We start from the raw sequence: 16,820 nt of genomic DNA on the forward strand, positions 1-16,820 counted from the left end.
AAGAGAATGGTGGGATTTGATAGGTGAGGGGTTTTCGGGAAAGAGGTGTTGAGGTGATTGGTGAATGGGTGAAGAAGAGAGCGAGTGGTGGGGTAGGTGGGGATCCTGTGGGGTCCACAGATCCTGAGGTGTCAAGGATAATTCATCCCTGCACCAAATGGCATTCAAAAATGCTCCTTCTGCCAATCCTGGCGTTAAATGCCAGGCTGGTGCCCATTTCTGCCATTTAACGCCAGCTTCTTCCCATTCCTGGCGTTAAATGCCAGTCTGGTGCCCCTTTCTGGCGTTAGACACCCAAGAATGGTGCCAGACTGGGCGTTAAACGCCCATTTTGCTATCTTCACTGGCGTTTAAATGCCAGTAAATTTTCCTCCAGCGTGTGCTATTTTTCTTTCTATTTTTCATTCTGTTTTTGCTTTTTCAATTGATTTTGTGACTTCCCATGATCATCAACCTATAAAAGACATAAAATAACAAAGGGAAATAGATAAATATAGCATTGGGTTGCCTCCCAACAAGTGCTTCTTTAATGTCAGTAGCTTCACAGTGGGCTCTCATGGAGCCTCACAAATACTCAAAGCCATGTTGGAACCTCCCAACATCAAACTTAGAGTGTGAGTGTGGGGGCTCTGTTTGACTCTGTTTTGAGAGAAGCTCTTCATGCTTCTTCTCCATGGTTATAGAGGGATATCATTGAGCTTTAAACATAAAGGATTCTTCATTCACTTGAATGATCAATTCTCCTCTGTCAACATCAATCACAGCCTTTGCTGAGGCTAGGAAGGGTCTGCCAAGGATGATGGATTCATCCATGCACTTCCAGTCTCTAGGACTATGAAATCAGCAGGGATGTAATGGTCTTCAATCTTTACCAGAACATCCTCTACAAGTCCATAAGCTTGTTTTCTTGAATTGTCTGCCATCTCTAGTGAGATTCTTGCAGCTTGCACCTCAAAGATCCTTAGCTTCTCCATTACAGAGAGAGGCATGAGGTTTATGCTTGACCCTAGGTCACACAGAGCCTTCTTAAAGGTCATGATGCCTATGGTACAAGGTATTGAGAACTTCCCAGAGTCCTGTCTCTTTTGAGGTAATCTCTGCCTAGTCAAGTCATCTAGTTCTTTGGTGAGCAAAGGGGGTTCATCCTCCCAAGTCTCATTACCAAATAACTTGTCATTTAGCTTCATGATTGCTCCAAGGTACTTAGCAACTTGCTCTTCAATGACATCTTCGTCCTCTTCAGAGGAAGAATACTCATCAGAGCTCATGAATGGCAGAAGTAAATCCAATGGAATCTCTATGGTCTCAGTGTGAGCCTCGGATTCCCATGGTTCCTCATTAGGGAACTCATTGGAGGCTAGTGGACATCCATTGAGGTCTTCCTCAGTGGCGCTCACTGCCTCTTTCTCCTCTCCAATTTCGGCCATGTTGATGGCCTTACACTCTCCTTTTGGATTTTCTTCTGTATTGCTTGGAAGAGTGCTAGGAGGGAGTTTAGTGACTTTCTTGCTCGGCTGACCCACTTGTGCCTCCAAGTTTCTAATGGAGGACCTTTGATGAGCGGAGAATTTATACGCTTTTTGGCATTGTTTTTAGTATGTTTTTAGTATGTTTTAGTTAGTTTTTATTATATTTTTATTAGTTTTTATTTAAAATTCACTTTTTTGGACTTTACTATGAGTTTGTGTGTTTTTCTGTGATTTCAAGTATTTTCTTGCTGAAATTGAGGGACCTGAGCAAAAATCTGATTCAAAGACTGAAAAGGACTGCATATGCTGTTGGATTCTGACCTCCCTGTACTCGAAGTGGATTTTCTGGAGCTACAGAAGCCCAATTGGCGCGCTCTAAACTGCGTTGGAACGTAGACATCCTGGGCTTTCCAGCAATGTATAATAGTCCATACTTTTCCCGAGATTTGATGGCCCAAACAGGCGTTCCAAGTCAGCTCAAGAATTCTGGCGTAAAACGCCGGAACTGGCACAAGAATGGGAGTTAAACGCCCAAACTGGCACAAAAGCTGGCGTTTAACTCCAAGAAGAGTCTGTACACGAAAATTCTTCAATGCTCAGCCCAAGCACACACCAAGTGGGCCCGGAAGTGGATTTTTATGTCATTTACTCATCTTTGTAAACCCTAAGCTACTAGTTCTCTACAAATAGGACCTTTTGCTATTGTATTAGACATCTTGGTAGCTATCTTTGAGTAGTCTTATGCTATCTTAGATCATCGGGGCTGGCCTCTCGGCCATGCCTAGACCTATCACTTGTTCCTCAACATGATGAATGTGATGATCCGTGACACTCATCATCATTCTCAACTATGAACGTGTGCCTGACAACCACCTCCGTTCTAGCTTAGATTGAGTGGATATCTCTTGGGTTCCTTAATTAGAATCTTCGTGGTATAAGCTAGAATTGATGGCGGCATTCAAGAGAATTCGGAAGGTCTAAACCTTGTCTGTGGTATTCTTAGTAGGATTCAAGGATTGAATGACTGTAACGAGCTTCAAACTCGTGATTGTGGGGCGTTAGTGACAGACGCAAAAGAATCACTGGATTCTATTCCGACATGATCGAGAACCGACAGCTGAATAGCTGTGCTGTGACAGAGCGCGTTGAACATTTTCACTGAGAGGACGGGATTGTAACCATTGACAATGGTGATGCCCAACATACAGCTTGCCATGGAAAGGAGTAAGAAGGATTGGATGAAGACAGTAGAAAAGCAGAGAGACGAAAGGGACAAAGCATCTCCATACGCTTATCTGAAATTCTCACCAATGAATTACATAAGTATCTCTATCTTTATTTTATGTTTTATTCATCTTTGATTATCAATTCTCCATAACCATTTGAATCCTCCTGACTAAGATTTACAAGATGACCATAGCTTGCTTCATACCAACAATCTCCGTGGGATCGACCCTTACTCGCATAAGGTTTATTACTTGGACGACCTAGTGCACTTGCTGGTTAGTTGTGCGAAGTTGTGATAAAGAGTTGAGATTGCGATTGAGCGTACCATGTTGATGGCGCCATTGATGATCACAATTTTGTGCACCAAGTTTTTGGCGTCGTTGCCGCGGATTGTTTGAGTTTGGACAACTGACGGTTCTTCTTGTTGCTTAGATTAGGTATTTTTCAGAATTTTTAATAATGAATTCTAGTGTTTCAAGGTGATGTTCTTATCATCACCAAAGCTGATTGATCTTCATCAATTTAGCTCTTGAATGTAATGTCCTGCTGAAGCTTGGCTAGCCATGTCTAATTCCTTTAGAGTAAAGCTTTAGACTAACATTGCATGATTCCTGGAATTCTTATTAAAAGTTTTGAATCTCTTTATTTTCTTCTCCATATAATTTTCGAAAAATCCAAAAAAATTACAAAATCATAAAAACCAAAAATATTTCTTGTTTGAGTCTAGTGTCTCATTTTAAGTTTGGTGTCAATTCCATGCTTCTGTTCTTCTTGCATTTATCATGTGTCTTCATTGATCCTCAAGTTGTTCTTGATGATTTACTTGCTCTGATCTTTAAATTCTCTTGTTTTGTGTGGTTTGTTGTTTCTCATATGCATTCTCAATTTGTTAGTGTCAGTAGTATACAAACTTCTAAGTTTGGTGTCATGCATGCATTGTTTATTTGATTTTAGTTGCATTTTGATTTTTCCTCATCATTAAAAATCCAAAAAAAATTTTAATTTGTGTCTTTTCAAGTCAATAATGCAGAGAATTGAAGATTCAAAACATACAGCAGAGGAATTACACAGAAAAAGCTGGGCGTTCAAAACGCCCTGTGAAGAAGGAAAACTGGCGTTTAACGCCCAAAAGGGTAGCATTTTGGGCGTTAAATGCCAGAATGTATACCATTCTGGGCGTTTAACTCCAGGATGGCACAAGAGGAAGATTTTGTTTTCAATTCAAATTTTTTTCAAGTTTTCATAATTTTTCAAAATCAAATCTTTTTCAAATCATATCTTTTTAATCATATATTTTCAAAATCAATTTCTTTCCAATTTCAAAAATACTTGCTAACAATTAATGATTTGATTCAACATTTCAAGTATGTTGCCTTTTCTGTTGAGAAAGGTTTAATGTTCGAATCATATCTTTTCATGTTAGCCAAGTCATTGATTTTAAAAATCAAATCTTTTTAAATTGTTTTTCCAAATCATATCTTCCCAATCATATCTTTTTGAAACTATATCTTTTCAATCATATCTTTTTAATCACATCTTTTTCAAAATAAGTTTTCAATCATATCTTTTTGATTTCTAATTTCAAAATCTTTTTCAAAAATCACTTAATTTCTTTCCCACTCTTAGTTTTCGAAAATCATCAATCAATTTTCAAAATTATTTTTCAAAATCTTTTAACTTATTTTTGAAAATTCTTCCCTTCTTCTCACATCCTAATTCTTCTACCTCCTCCTTCTATTCCTCTGACACCTCAAGGAATCTCTATACTGTGACATAGAGCATTCCATATTTTCTTGTTCTCTTCTCTTTCATATGAGCAGGAGCAAAGACAAAAGCATTCTTATTGAGGCTGACCCTGAACCTGAAAGGACCTTGAAGCGAAAACTAAGAGAAGTTAAAGCACAACTCTCTGTAGAGGACCTAACAGAAATCTTCAAAGAAGAAGACATGGCAGCCAAAAACAACAACAATGCCAACAATGCAAGGAAGGTGCTGGGTGACTTTACTGCACCTACTCCCGACTTCTATGGGAGAAGTATCTCTATCCCTGCCATTGGAGCAAACAACTTTGAGCTTAAGCCTCAATTAGCTTCTCTAATGCAATAGAATTGCAAGTTCCATGGACTTCCATTGGAAGATCCTCATCAGTTTTTAGCTGAATTCTTACAAATCTGTGACACTGTTAAGACCAATGGGGTTGACCCTGAGGTCTACAGACTTATGCCATTCCCTTTTGCTGTAAGAGACAGAGCTAGAATATGGTTGGACTCACAACCTAAAGAAAGCTGAACTCTTGGGAAAAGTTAGTCAATGCCTTCTTGGCAAAGTTCTTTCCACCTCAAAAATTGAGTAAGCTTAGAGTGGAAGTCCAAACCTTCAGACAGAAGGAAGGTGAATCCCTCTCTAAAGCTTGGGAAAGATACAAACAATTGATCAGAAAGTGTCCTTCTGACATGCTCTTGAATGGAGCATCATAGGTATCTTCTATGATGGTTTGTCTGAACTGTCCAAGATGTCATTGGATAGCTCTGCTGGAGGATCTATTCATCTGAAGAAGATGCCTACAGAAGCTCAAGAACTCATTGAAATGGTTGTAAATAACCAATTCATGTACACTTCTGAAAGGAATCCTGTGAACAATGGGACGAATCAGAAGAAAGGAGTTCTTGAGATTGATACTCTGAATGCCATATTGGCTCAGAACAAAATATTGACCTAGCGAGTTAATATGATTTCTCAAAGTCTGTCTGGAATGCAAGCTGCACCAGGCAGTACTAAGGACGCTTCATCTGAAGAAGAAGCTTATGATCCTGAGAACCCATTAATGGAAGAGGTGAATTACATGGGAGAACCCTATGGAAACACATATAATCCTTCATGGAGAAATCATCCAAATCTATCATAGAAGGATCAACAGAGACCTCAACAAGGTTTCAACAACAATAATGGTGGAAGAAACAGGTTTAGCAATGGCAAGCCTTTTCCATTATCTTCTCAGCAACAGACAGAGGATTCTAAGCAGAGCCACTCTGACTTAGCAACCAAGGTCTCTGATCTAATCAAAACCACTCAAAGTTTCATGACTAAAACAAGGTCCTCCATTAGAAACTCGGAGGCACAAGTGGGTCAGCTGAGTAAGAAAGTTACTGAACTCCCTCCTAGTACTCTTCCAAGCAATACAGAAGAGAATCCAAAAGGAGAGTGTAAGACCATCAACATGGCCGAAATTGGAGAGGAGAAAGAGGCAGTGAGCACCACTGAGGAAGACCTCAATGGACGTCCACTGGCCTCCAATGAGTTCCCTAATGAGGAACCATGGGAATCTGAGGCTCACACTGAGACCATAGAGATTCCATTGGATTTACTTCTGCCATTCATGAGCTCTGATGAGTATTCTTCCTCTGAAGAGGATGAAGATGTCACTGAAGAGCAAGTTGCTAAGTACCTTGGAGCAATCATGAAGCTAAATGACAAGTTATTTGGTAATGAGACTTGGGAGGATGAACCCCCTTTGCTCACCAAAGAACGGGCTGACTTGTCTAGGCAGAAACTACCTCAAAAGAGACAGGACCCTGGGAAGTTCTCAATACCTTGTACAATAGGCACCATGACCTTCAAGAAGGCTCTGTGTGACCTAGGGTCAAGCATAAACCTCATGCCTCTCTCTGTAATGGAGAAGCTAGGGATCTTTGAGGTACAAGCTGTAAGAATCTCACGAGAGATGGCAGACAATTCAAGAAAACAAGCTTATGGACTTGTAGAGGATGTTCTGGTAAAAGTTGAAGACCATTACATCCCTGCTGATTTCATAGTCCTAGAGACTAGGAAGTGCATGGATGAATCCATCATCCTTGGCAGACCCTTCCTAGCCACAGCAAAGGCTGTGATTGATGTTGACAGAGGAGAATTGATCATTCAAGTGAATGAAGAATCCTTTGTGTTTAAGGCTCAAGGATATCCCTCTGTAACCATGGAGAGGAAGCATGAAGAACTTCTCTCAAAACAGAGTCAAACAGAGCTCCCACAGTCAAACTCTAAGTTTGGTGTTGGGAGGCCACAACCAACTTCTAAGTTTGGTGTTAAACCCCCACATTCAAACTCTATGTTTGGTGTTGGGAGGTTCCAACATGACTCTGAGTATCTATGAGGCTCCATGAGAGCCCATTGTCAAGCTACTGACATTAAAGAAGCGCTTGTTGGGAGGCAACCCAATTTTGTTATATTTACTAATTTCCTTTGTTATTTTATGTTTTCTGTAGGTTGATGATCATGGGAAGTCACAAAATCAATTGAAAAAGCAAAAACAGCATGAAAAACAGAAAGAAAAATAGCACACCCTGGAGGAAAAACTTGATGGTGTTTAAATGCTAGTAAGGGCAGCAAATGGGCGTTTAACGCCCAGTCTGGCACCATTCTGGGCGTTTAACGCTAGAAAAGGGCACCAGATTGGTGTTAAATGCCAGGAAAGGGCAAGAAGCTGGCGTTAAACGCCAGAAATGGGCACCAGCCCAGCGTTTAACGCCAGAATTGGCATAAGGGAGCATTTTTGCTCGCCACTTGGTGCAGGGATGAATTTTCTTTGACACTTCAGGATCTGTGGACCCCACAGGATCCCCACCTACCCCACCACTCTTTCTCCTCTTCACCCATTCACCAATCACCTCAACACTTCTTCCCCAAAAACCCCTCACCTATCATATCCCACTATTCTCTTTACCACTCACATCCACCTTTCATAAAACCTCGCCTACCTCACCGTTCAAATTCAAACCACTTTAACTCCCAAACCCACCCATCCATGACCGAACCCTACCCCTCTCCCCACCCCTATATAAACCCTTCTTCACTCCTTCATTTTCACACAACCTAAACACTACTTCTCCCCCTTGGCCGAACCACAAAGCCACCTCCATCTCCTCTATTTCTTCTTCTTCTACTCTCTTCTTTCTTCTTTTGCTCGAGGACGTGCAAAACTTCTAAGTTTGGTATGGTAAAAGCATTGCTTTTTGTTTTTCCATAACCATTTATGGCATCTAAGGCCGGAGAAACCTCTAGAAAGGGGAAAGGGAAGGCAAAAGCTTCCACCTCTGAGTCATGGGAGATGGAGAGATTCATCTCAAGGGTGCATCAAGACCACTTCTATGAAGTTGTGGCCATGAAGAAAGTGATCCCCGAGGTCCCTTTCAAACTCAAAAAGAGTGAATATCCAGAGATCCGAAATGAGATCTGAAGAAGAGGTTGGGAAGTTCTTACCAACCCCATTCAACAAGTCGGAATCTTAATGGTTCAAGAGTTCTATGCCAATGCATGGGTCAGCAAGAACCATGATCAAAGTGTGAACCCGGACCCAAAGAATTGGCTTACAATGGTTCGGGGGAAATGCTTAGATTTTAGTCCGGAAAATGTAAGGTTGGCATTCAACTTGCCCATGATGCAAGGAGATGAACTCCCTTACACTAGAAGGGTCAACTTTGATCAAAGGTTGGACCAAGTCCTCATAGACATTTGTGAAGAGGGCGCTTAATGAAAGAGAGATTCAAGAGGGAAGCCAGTTCAACTAAGAAGGCATGACCTCAAGCTCGTGGCTAGAGGATGGTTGGAGTTTATCCAATGCTCAATCATTCCCACTAGCAACCGGTCTGAAGTTACTATAGATCGGGCTAACATGATTCATAGCATCATGATTGGAGATGAAGTAGAAGTTCATGAGGTTATATCCCAAGAACTTTATAAGGTGGCGGACAAGTCCTCTACCTTGGCAAGGTTAGCCTTCCCTCATCTCATTCGTCACCTCTGTAATTCAGTTGGAGTTAACATAGAGGGAGACATCCTCATTGATGAGGACAAGCCCATCACTAAGAAAAGGACGGAGCAAACAAGAGATCCCACTCATCATGAAATCCTTGAGATGCCTCAAGGGATGCACTTTCCTCCATAAAACTATTGGCAGGATATAAACACCTCCCTTGGAGAATTGAGTTCCAACATAGGACAACTAAGGGTGGAGCACTAAGGACATTCCATCCTCCTCCATGAAATTAGAGAAGATCAAAGAATCAAGAGAGAGGAGCAACAAAGGCAAAGAAGAGACATTAAGGAGCTCAAGCACTCCATAAGATCTTCAAGAGGAAGAACAAGACGCCATCACTAAGGTGGACCCGTTCTTTAATCTCCTTGTCCTTTATTTCTCTGTTTTTTAAATTTTTATGCCTATGTTTATCTATGTTTGTGTCTTATGATCATTAGTGTCTTAGTGTCTATGCCTTAAAGTTATGAATGTCCTATGAATCCATCACCTTTCTTAAATGAAAAATGTTCTTAACTGGAAAAGAGAAGAATTGCATGAATTTTGAATTTTATAACAGATTAATTATTTTGATGTGGTGGCAATACTTTAACTTCTGAATGTATGCTTGAACAGTGCATATGTCTTTTGAATTTGTTGTTCATGAATGTTGGCTCTTGAAAGAATGATGAAAAAGGAGACATGTTAATGAGGATCTGAAAAATCATAAAAATGATTCTTGAAGCAAGAAAAAGTAGTGAATTCAAAAAAAAAAGAAAAAGAAATAATAAAGTTGTCCAAGGCAAAAAGAGTGTGCTTAAGATCCCTGGAAACCTCTAATTGGGGACTCTAGCAAAGCTGAGTCACAATCTGAAAAGGTTCACCCAGTTATGTGTCTGTGGCATGTATGTATCCGGTGGTAATACTAGAAGACAGAGTGCTTTGGGCCACAGCCAAGACTCATAAAGTAGCTATGTTCAAGAATCATCATACTTAACTAGGAGAATCAATAACACTATCTAGATTCTGAGTTTCTATAGAAGCCAATCATTCTGAATTTCAAAGGATAGAGTGAGATGCCAAAACTGTTCAGAGGCAAAAAGCTAAAAGCCCCGCTCATCTAATTAATACTGATCTTCATAAATGTTTTTGAAATTCATTGCATATTCTCTTCTTTTTATCTTATTTGATTTTCAATTGCTTGGGGACAAGCAACAATTTAAGTTTGGTGTTGTGATGAGCGGATAATTTATATGCTTTTCGGCATTATTTTTAGTATGTTTTTAGTATATTTTAGTTAGTTTTTATTATATTTTTATTAGTTTTTAGTTAAAATTCACTTTTCTGGACTTTACTATGAGTTTGTGTGTTTTTCTGTGATTTCAGGTATTTTCTGGCTGAAATTGAGGGACCTGAGCAAATATCTGATTCAGAGGCTGAAAAGGACTGCAGATGCTGTTGGATTCTGACCTCCCTGCACTCGATGTAGATTTTCTGGAGCTACAAAAACCCAATTGGCGCGCTCTCAACTGCGTTGGAAAGTAGACATTATGGGCTTTCCAGCAATTTATAATAGTCCATACTTTGCCCGAGATTTAATGGCCCAAACAGGCGTTCCAAGTCAGCTAAAGAATTCTGGCGTAAAACACCGGAACTGGCACAAGAATGGGAGTTAAACGCCGAAACTGGCACAAACGCTGGCGTTTAACTCCAAGAAGAGTCTCTACACGAAAATGCTTCAATGCTTAGCCCAAGCACACACTAAGTGGGCCCGGAAGTGGATTTTTACGTCATTTACTCATCTTTGTAAACCCTAAGCTACTAGTTCTCTACAAATAGGACCTTTTGCTATTGTATTAGACATCTTGGTATCTATCTTTGAGTAGTCTTATGCTATCTTAGATCATGGGGGCTGGCCTCTCGGCCATGCCTAGACCTTGTTCTTATGTATTTTCAACGGTGGAGTTTCTACACACCATAGATTAAGGTGTGGAGCTCTGCTGTACCTCGAGTATTAATGTAATTACCATTGTTCTTCTATTCAATTCAGCTTATTCTTATTCTAAGATATCATTTGTTCCTTAACTTGATGAATGTGATGATCCATGACACTCATCATCATTCTCACCTATGAACGTGTGCCTGACAACCACCTCCGTTCTACCTTAGATTGAGTGGATATCTCTTGGGTTCCTTAATCCGAATCTTCGTGGTATAAGCTAGAATTGATGGCGGCATTCAAGAGAATCCGGAAGGTCTAAACCTTGTCTGTGGTATTCTGAGTAGGATTCAAGGATTGAATGACTGTGACAAGCTTCAAACTCGCGATTGTGGGGTGTTAGTGACAGACGCAAAAGAATCACTGGATTCTATTCCGACATGATCGAGGACCGACAGCTGAATAGCCGTGCTGTGACAGAGCGCGTTGAACATTTTCACTGAGAGGACATGACTGTAGCCATTGACAACGGTGATGCCCAACATACAGCTTGCCATGGAAAGGAGTAAGAAGGATTGGATGAAGACAGTAGGAAAGCAGAGAGACGGAAGGGACAAAGCATCTCCATACGCTTATCTGAAATTCTCACCAATGAAGTACATAAGTATCTCTATCTTTATTTTATGTTTTATTTCATCTTTTGATTATCAATTCTCCATAACCTTTTGAATTCACCTGACTGAGATTTACAAGATGACCATAGCTTGCTTCATACCAACAATCTCCGTGGGATCGACCCTTACTCGCGTAAGGTTTATTACTTGGACGACCTAGTGCACTTGCTGGTTAGTTGTGTGAAGTTGTGATAAAGAGTTGAGATTGCAATTGAGCGTACCATGTTGATGGCGCCATTGATGATCACAATTTCGTGCACCAACCTTGTTTCAGTCATAAAACTTTGGGTGGTTTTGATTAGATCAGAGACCATGGTTGCTAAGTCAGAGTGGCTCTTCTTAGAATTCTCTATTTGTTGCTGAGAAGATGATGGAAAAGGCTTGCCATTGCTAAACCTGTTTCTTCCACAATTATTGTTGTTGAAACCTTGTTGAGGTCTCTGTTGATCCTTCCATGAGAGATTTGGATGATTTCTCCATGAAGGATTATAGGTGTTTCCATAGGGTTCTCCCATGTAATTCACCTCTTCCATTGATGGGTTTTCAGGATCATAAGCTTCTTCTTCAGATGAAGCGTCCTTAGTACTGCTTGGTGCAGCTTACATTCCAGACAGACTTTGAGAAATCATATTGAATTGCTGAGTCAATATTTTGTTCTGAGCCAATATGGCATTCAGAGTATCAATCTCAAGAACTCCTTTCTTCTGATTCGTCCCATTGTTCACAGGATTCCTTTCAGAAGTGTACATGAATTGGTTATTTGCAACCATTTCAATGAGTTCTTGAGCTTCTATAGGCGTCTTCTTCAGATGAAGAGATCCTCCAGCAGAGCTGTCCAATGACATCTTGGACAGTTCAGACAGGCCATCATAGAAGATACCTATGATGCTCCATTCAGAAAGCATGTCAGAAGGACACTTTCTGATCAATTGTTTGTATCTTTCCCAAGCTTCATAGAGGGATTCACCTTCCTTCTGTCTGAAGGTTTGAACTTCCACTCTAAGCTTACTCAATTTTTGAGGTGGAAAGAACTTTGCCAAGAAGGCATTGACTAGCTTTTCCCAAGAGTTCAGGCTTTCTTTAGGTTGTGAGTCCAACCATATCCTAGCTCTGTCTCTTATAGCAAAAGGGAATAGCATAAGTCTGTAGACCTCAGGGTCAACCCCATTGGTCTTGACAGTGTCACAGATTTGCAAGAATTCAGCTAAAAGCTGATGAGGATCTTCCAATGGAAGTCCATGGAACTTACAATTCTGTTGCATTAGAGAAACTAATTGAGGGTTAAGCTCAAAGTTGTTTGCTCCAATGGCAACAATGGAGATGCTTCTCCCATAGAAGTCGGGAGTAGGTGCAGTAAAGTCACCCAGCACCTTCCTTGCATTGTTGGCATTGTTGTTGTTTTCGGCTGCCATGTCTTCTTCTTGTTTGAAGATTTCTGTTAGGTCCTCTACAGAGAGTAGTGCTTTAGCTTCTCTTAGCTTTCGCTTCAAGGTCCTTTCAGGTTCAGGGTCAGCTTCAACAAGAATGCCTTTGTCTTTGCTCTTGCTCATATGAAAGAGAAGAAAACAAGAAAATATGGAGTCTTCTATGTTACAGTATAGAGATTCCTTGAGGTGTCAGAGGAAATGAAGAATAGAAGGAGGAGGTAGAAGAATTTGAACTTATCAAGAGAGATAGAGTTCGAATTGTGCATTGAGGAGGAGTATTAGTCCATAAATAGAAGGATGTGAGAAGAGGGAAAGAAATTTTTGAAAATTAAAGTGAATTAATTAAAAGAAATTTTGAAAAATGGTAAATGATTTTTGAAAACTAAGATTGGGAAAGAAATTAAGTGAAATTTAAAAAAAGATTTTGAAATTAGAAAGCAAAAAGATATGATTGAAAACTATTTTGAAAAAGATGTGACTAAGAAGATATGATTGAAAAGTTATGGTTTTAAAAAGATATGATTGAAAAGATATGATTGAAAAACAATTTAAAAAGATTTTATTTTTAAAATTAATGACTTGGCTAACAAGAAATTTAAAAGATATGATTCAGACATTAAACCTTTCTCAACAAAAAAGGTAACATACTTGAGATGTTGAATCAAATCATTAATTGTTAGCAAGTATTTTTGAAAATGGAAAGAAATTGATTTTGAAAATATATGATTGAAAAGATATGATTTGAAAAAGATTTGCTTTTGAAAAATTATGAAAACTTGAAAAAAAATTGAATTAAAAATAGAATCTTCCCTCTTGTGCCATCCTGGCATTAAACGCCCAGAATGATATCCATTCTGGCGTTTAACGCCCAAAACTCTACCCTTTTGGGCGTTAAATGCCCAGCCAGGCACCCTGGCTGGCGTTTAAACGCCAGTTTTCCTTCCTCACTGGGCGTTTTGAACGCCCAGCTTTTTCTGTGTAATTACTCTGCTGAATGTTTTGAATCTTCAATTCCCTGTATTATTGACTTGAAAAGACACAAATTAAAAATTTTCTGGATTTTTAATAATGAGGAATAATCAAAATGAAACTAAGATCAAATAAACAATGCATGCAAGATACCAAACTTAGAAGTTTGTATACTATTGACACTAACAAATTGAGAATGCATATAAGAAACAACAAAACACTTAAGACAAGAGAATTTAAAGATCAGAGTAAGAAAATCATCAAGAACAACTTGAAGATCAATGAAGACACATGATTGAATTCGAAAAAAATGCAAGAAGAATAGAAACATACAATTGACACCAAACTTAAAATGAGACACTAGACTCAAACAAGAAACATAAAATATTTTTGGTTTTTATGATTTTGTAATTTTTTATGGTTTTTTCAAAAATTATGTCGAAAAAGAAAATGAAGAGGATCAAAACTTTTAATAAGAATTCCAGGAATCATGCAATGTTAGTCTAAAGCTGTAGTCTAATAAGATTAGACATGGCTAGCCAAGCTTCAGCAGGACATTACATTCAAGAGCTAAATTGATGAGAATCAATCAGCTTTGGTGATGATAAGATCATCACCTTAAAACTCTAGAATTCATTCTTAAAAATTCTGAAGAAAAATACCTAATCTAAGCAACAAGATGAACCGTCAGTTGTCCAAACTCAAACAATCCCCGGCAACGGCGCCAAAAACTTGGTGTTGTTGCCGGATCAAAACTTGGCACTGTTATTGCAGGGAACAAATGCGAAACTGTAGTTAGGACATTTAATTCCCCGGCAACGGCGCTAAAAACTTGGTGCAGGAAATTGTGATCATCAATGGCGCCATCAACATGGTACGCTCAATTGCAATCTCAACTCTTTATCACAACTTCGCACAACTAACCAGCAAGTGCACTGGGTCGTCCAAGTAATAAACCTTACGCGAGTAAGGGTCGATCCCACGGAGATTGTTGGTATGAAGCAAGCTATGGTCATCTTGTAAATCTCAGTCAGGAGGATTCAAATGGTTATGGAGGATTAATGATTAAAAGATAAATAAAACATAAAGTAAAGATAGAGATACTTATGTAATTCATTGACGAGAATTTCAGAAAAGTGTATGGAGATGCTTTGTCCCTTCCGTCTCTCTGCTTTCCTACTGTCTTCATCCAATCCTTCTTACTCCTTTCCATGGCAAGCTGTATGTTGGGCATCACCGTTGTCAATGGCTACAGTCCCGTCCTCTCAGTGAAAATGTTCAACGTGCTCTGTCACAGCACGGCTATTCATCTGTCGGTTCTCGATCATGTCGGAATAGAATCCAGTGATTCTTTTGCGTCTATCACTAACGCCCTACAATCATGAGTTTGAAGCTCGTCACAGTCATTTAATCCTTGAATCCTACTCAGAATACCACAGACAAGGTTTAGACCTTCCGGATTCTCAAGAATGTCGCCATCAATTCTAGCTTATACCACAAAGATTCTGATCAAGGAATCCAAGAGATATCCACTCAAGCCTTGTTTGCATGTAGAACGGAAGTGGTTGTCAGGCACGCGTTCATAAGTGAGACTGATGATGAGCATCACACAATCATATTCATCATGTTCTTGGGTGCAAATGAATATTGGTGGGCGAAATTGTGATCATCAATGGCGCCATCAACATGGTACGCACAATTGTAATCTCAACTCTTTATCACAACTTCGCACAACTAACCAGAAAGTGTACTGGGTCGTCCATGTAATAAACCTTACGCGAGTAAGGGTCGATCCCACAGAGATTGTTGGTATGAAGCAAGCTATGGTCACCTTGTAAATCTTAGTCAGGCAAACTCAAATGATTATGGATGATGTATGAATAAAACATAAAGATAAAGATAAAGATACTTATGTAATTCATTGGTAAGAATTTCAGATAAGCGAATGGAGATGCTTTGTCCCTTCCGTCTCTCTGCTTTCCTACTGTCTTCATCCAATCCTTCTTACTCCTTTCCATGGCAAGCTGTATGTAGGGTTTCACCATTGTCAGTGGCTACCTCCCATCCTCTCAGTGAAAATGTTCAACGCACCCTGTCACGGCACAGCTATTCAGCTGTCGGTTCTCGATCATGTCGGAATAGAATCCAGTGATTCTTTTGTGTCTGTCACTAACGCCCCACAATCGCGAGTTTGAAGCTCGTCACAGTCATTCAATCATTGAATCCTACTCAGAATACCACAGACAAGGTTTAGACCTTCCGGATTCTCTTGAATGCAGTCATCAATTCTAGCTTATACCACGAAGATTCCGGTTAAAGAATCCAAGAGATATCCACCCAATCTAAGGTAGAACGGAGGTGATTGACAGTCACACGTTCATAGGTGAAAATGATGATGAGTGTCACGGATCATCACATTCATCAAGTTGAAGAACAAGTGATATCTTAGAACAAGAACAAGTTGAATTGAATAGAAGAACAATAGTAATTGCATTAATACTCGAGGTATAGTAGAGCTCCACACCTTAATCTATGGTGTGTAGAAACTCCACCGTTGAAAATACATAAGAACAAGGTCTAGGCATGGCCAAATGGCCAGCCTCCCAATGATCTAAGATAGCATAAGAATAAAGATAGCTACCCAGATGAAAATACAATAGTAAAAGGTCCTACTTATAGAGAACTAGTAGCCTAGGGTTTACAGAGATGAGTAAATGACATAAAAATCCACTTCTGGGCCCACTTGGTGTGTGCTTGGGCTGAGCATTGAAGCATTTTCGTGTAGAGACTTTTCTTGGAGTTAAACGCCAGCTTTTGTGCCAGTTTGGGCGTTTAACTCCCATTCTTGTGCCAGTTCCGGCGATTAACGCCGGGCAGTTTTTAGCTGATTTGGAACGCCGGTTTGGGCCATCAAATCTTGGGCAAAGTATGGACTATTATATATTGCTGGAAAGTCCAGGATGTCTACTTTCCAAGGCCGTTGAGAGCGCGCCAATTGGGCTTTTGTAGCTCCAGAAAATCTACTTCGAGTGCAGGGAGGTCAGAATCCAACAGCATCTGCAGTCCTTTTCAGCCTCTGAATCAGATTTTTGCTCAGGTCCCTCAATTTCAGCCAGAAAATACCTGAAATCACAGAAAAATACACAAACTCATAGTAAAGTCCAGAAAAGAGAATTTTAACTAAAAATTAATAAAAATATACTAAAAACTAACTAAAACATACTAAAAAATACTAAAAACAATGCCAAAAAGCGTATAAATTATCCGCTCATCACAATACCAAACTTAAATTGTTGCTTGTCCTCAAGCAACTAAAAATCAAATAAGATA

At 39.6% G+C, this 16,820-nt stretch overlaps 1 non-coding gene across 1 annotated transcript; it reads left to right on the forward strand.

Annotated features, from left to right (window-relative positions):
- The first annotated feature begins 11,993 nt into the window (after positions 1–11,993).
- Positions 11,994–12,101, forward strand: LOC112792904 (small nucleolar RNA R71). Its single transcript, XR_003197623.1, has one exon. It is a non-coding gene; the product is annotated as a small nucleolar RNA R71 (small nucleolar RNA).
- The last annotated feature ends 4,719 nt before the right edge of the window (positions 12,102–16,820 follow it).

The sequence above is a fragment of the Arachis hypogaea genome, chromosome 3 (genome assembly GCF_003086295.3).
Source record: "Arachis hypogaea cultivar Tifrunner chromosome 3, arahy.Tifrunner.gnm2.J5K5, whole genome shotgun sequence".
NCBI classification, from domain to species: domain Eukaryota; kingdom Viridiplantae; phylum Streptophyta; class Magnoliopsida; order Fabales; family Fabaceae; genus Arachis; species Arachis hypogaea.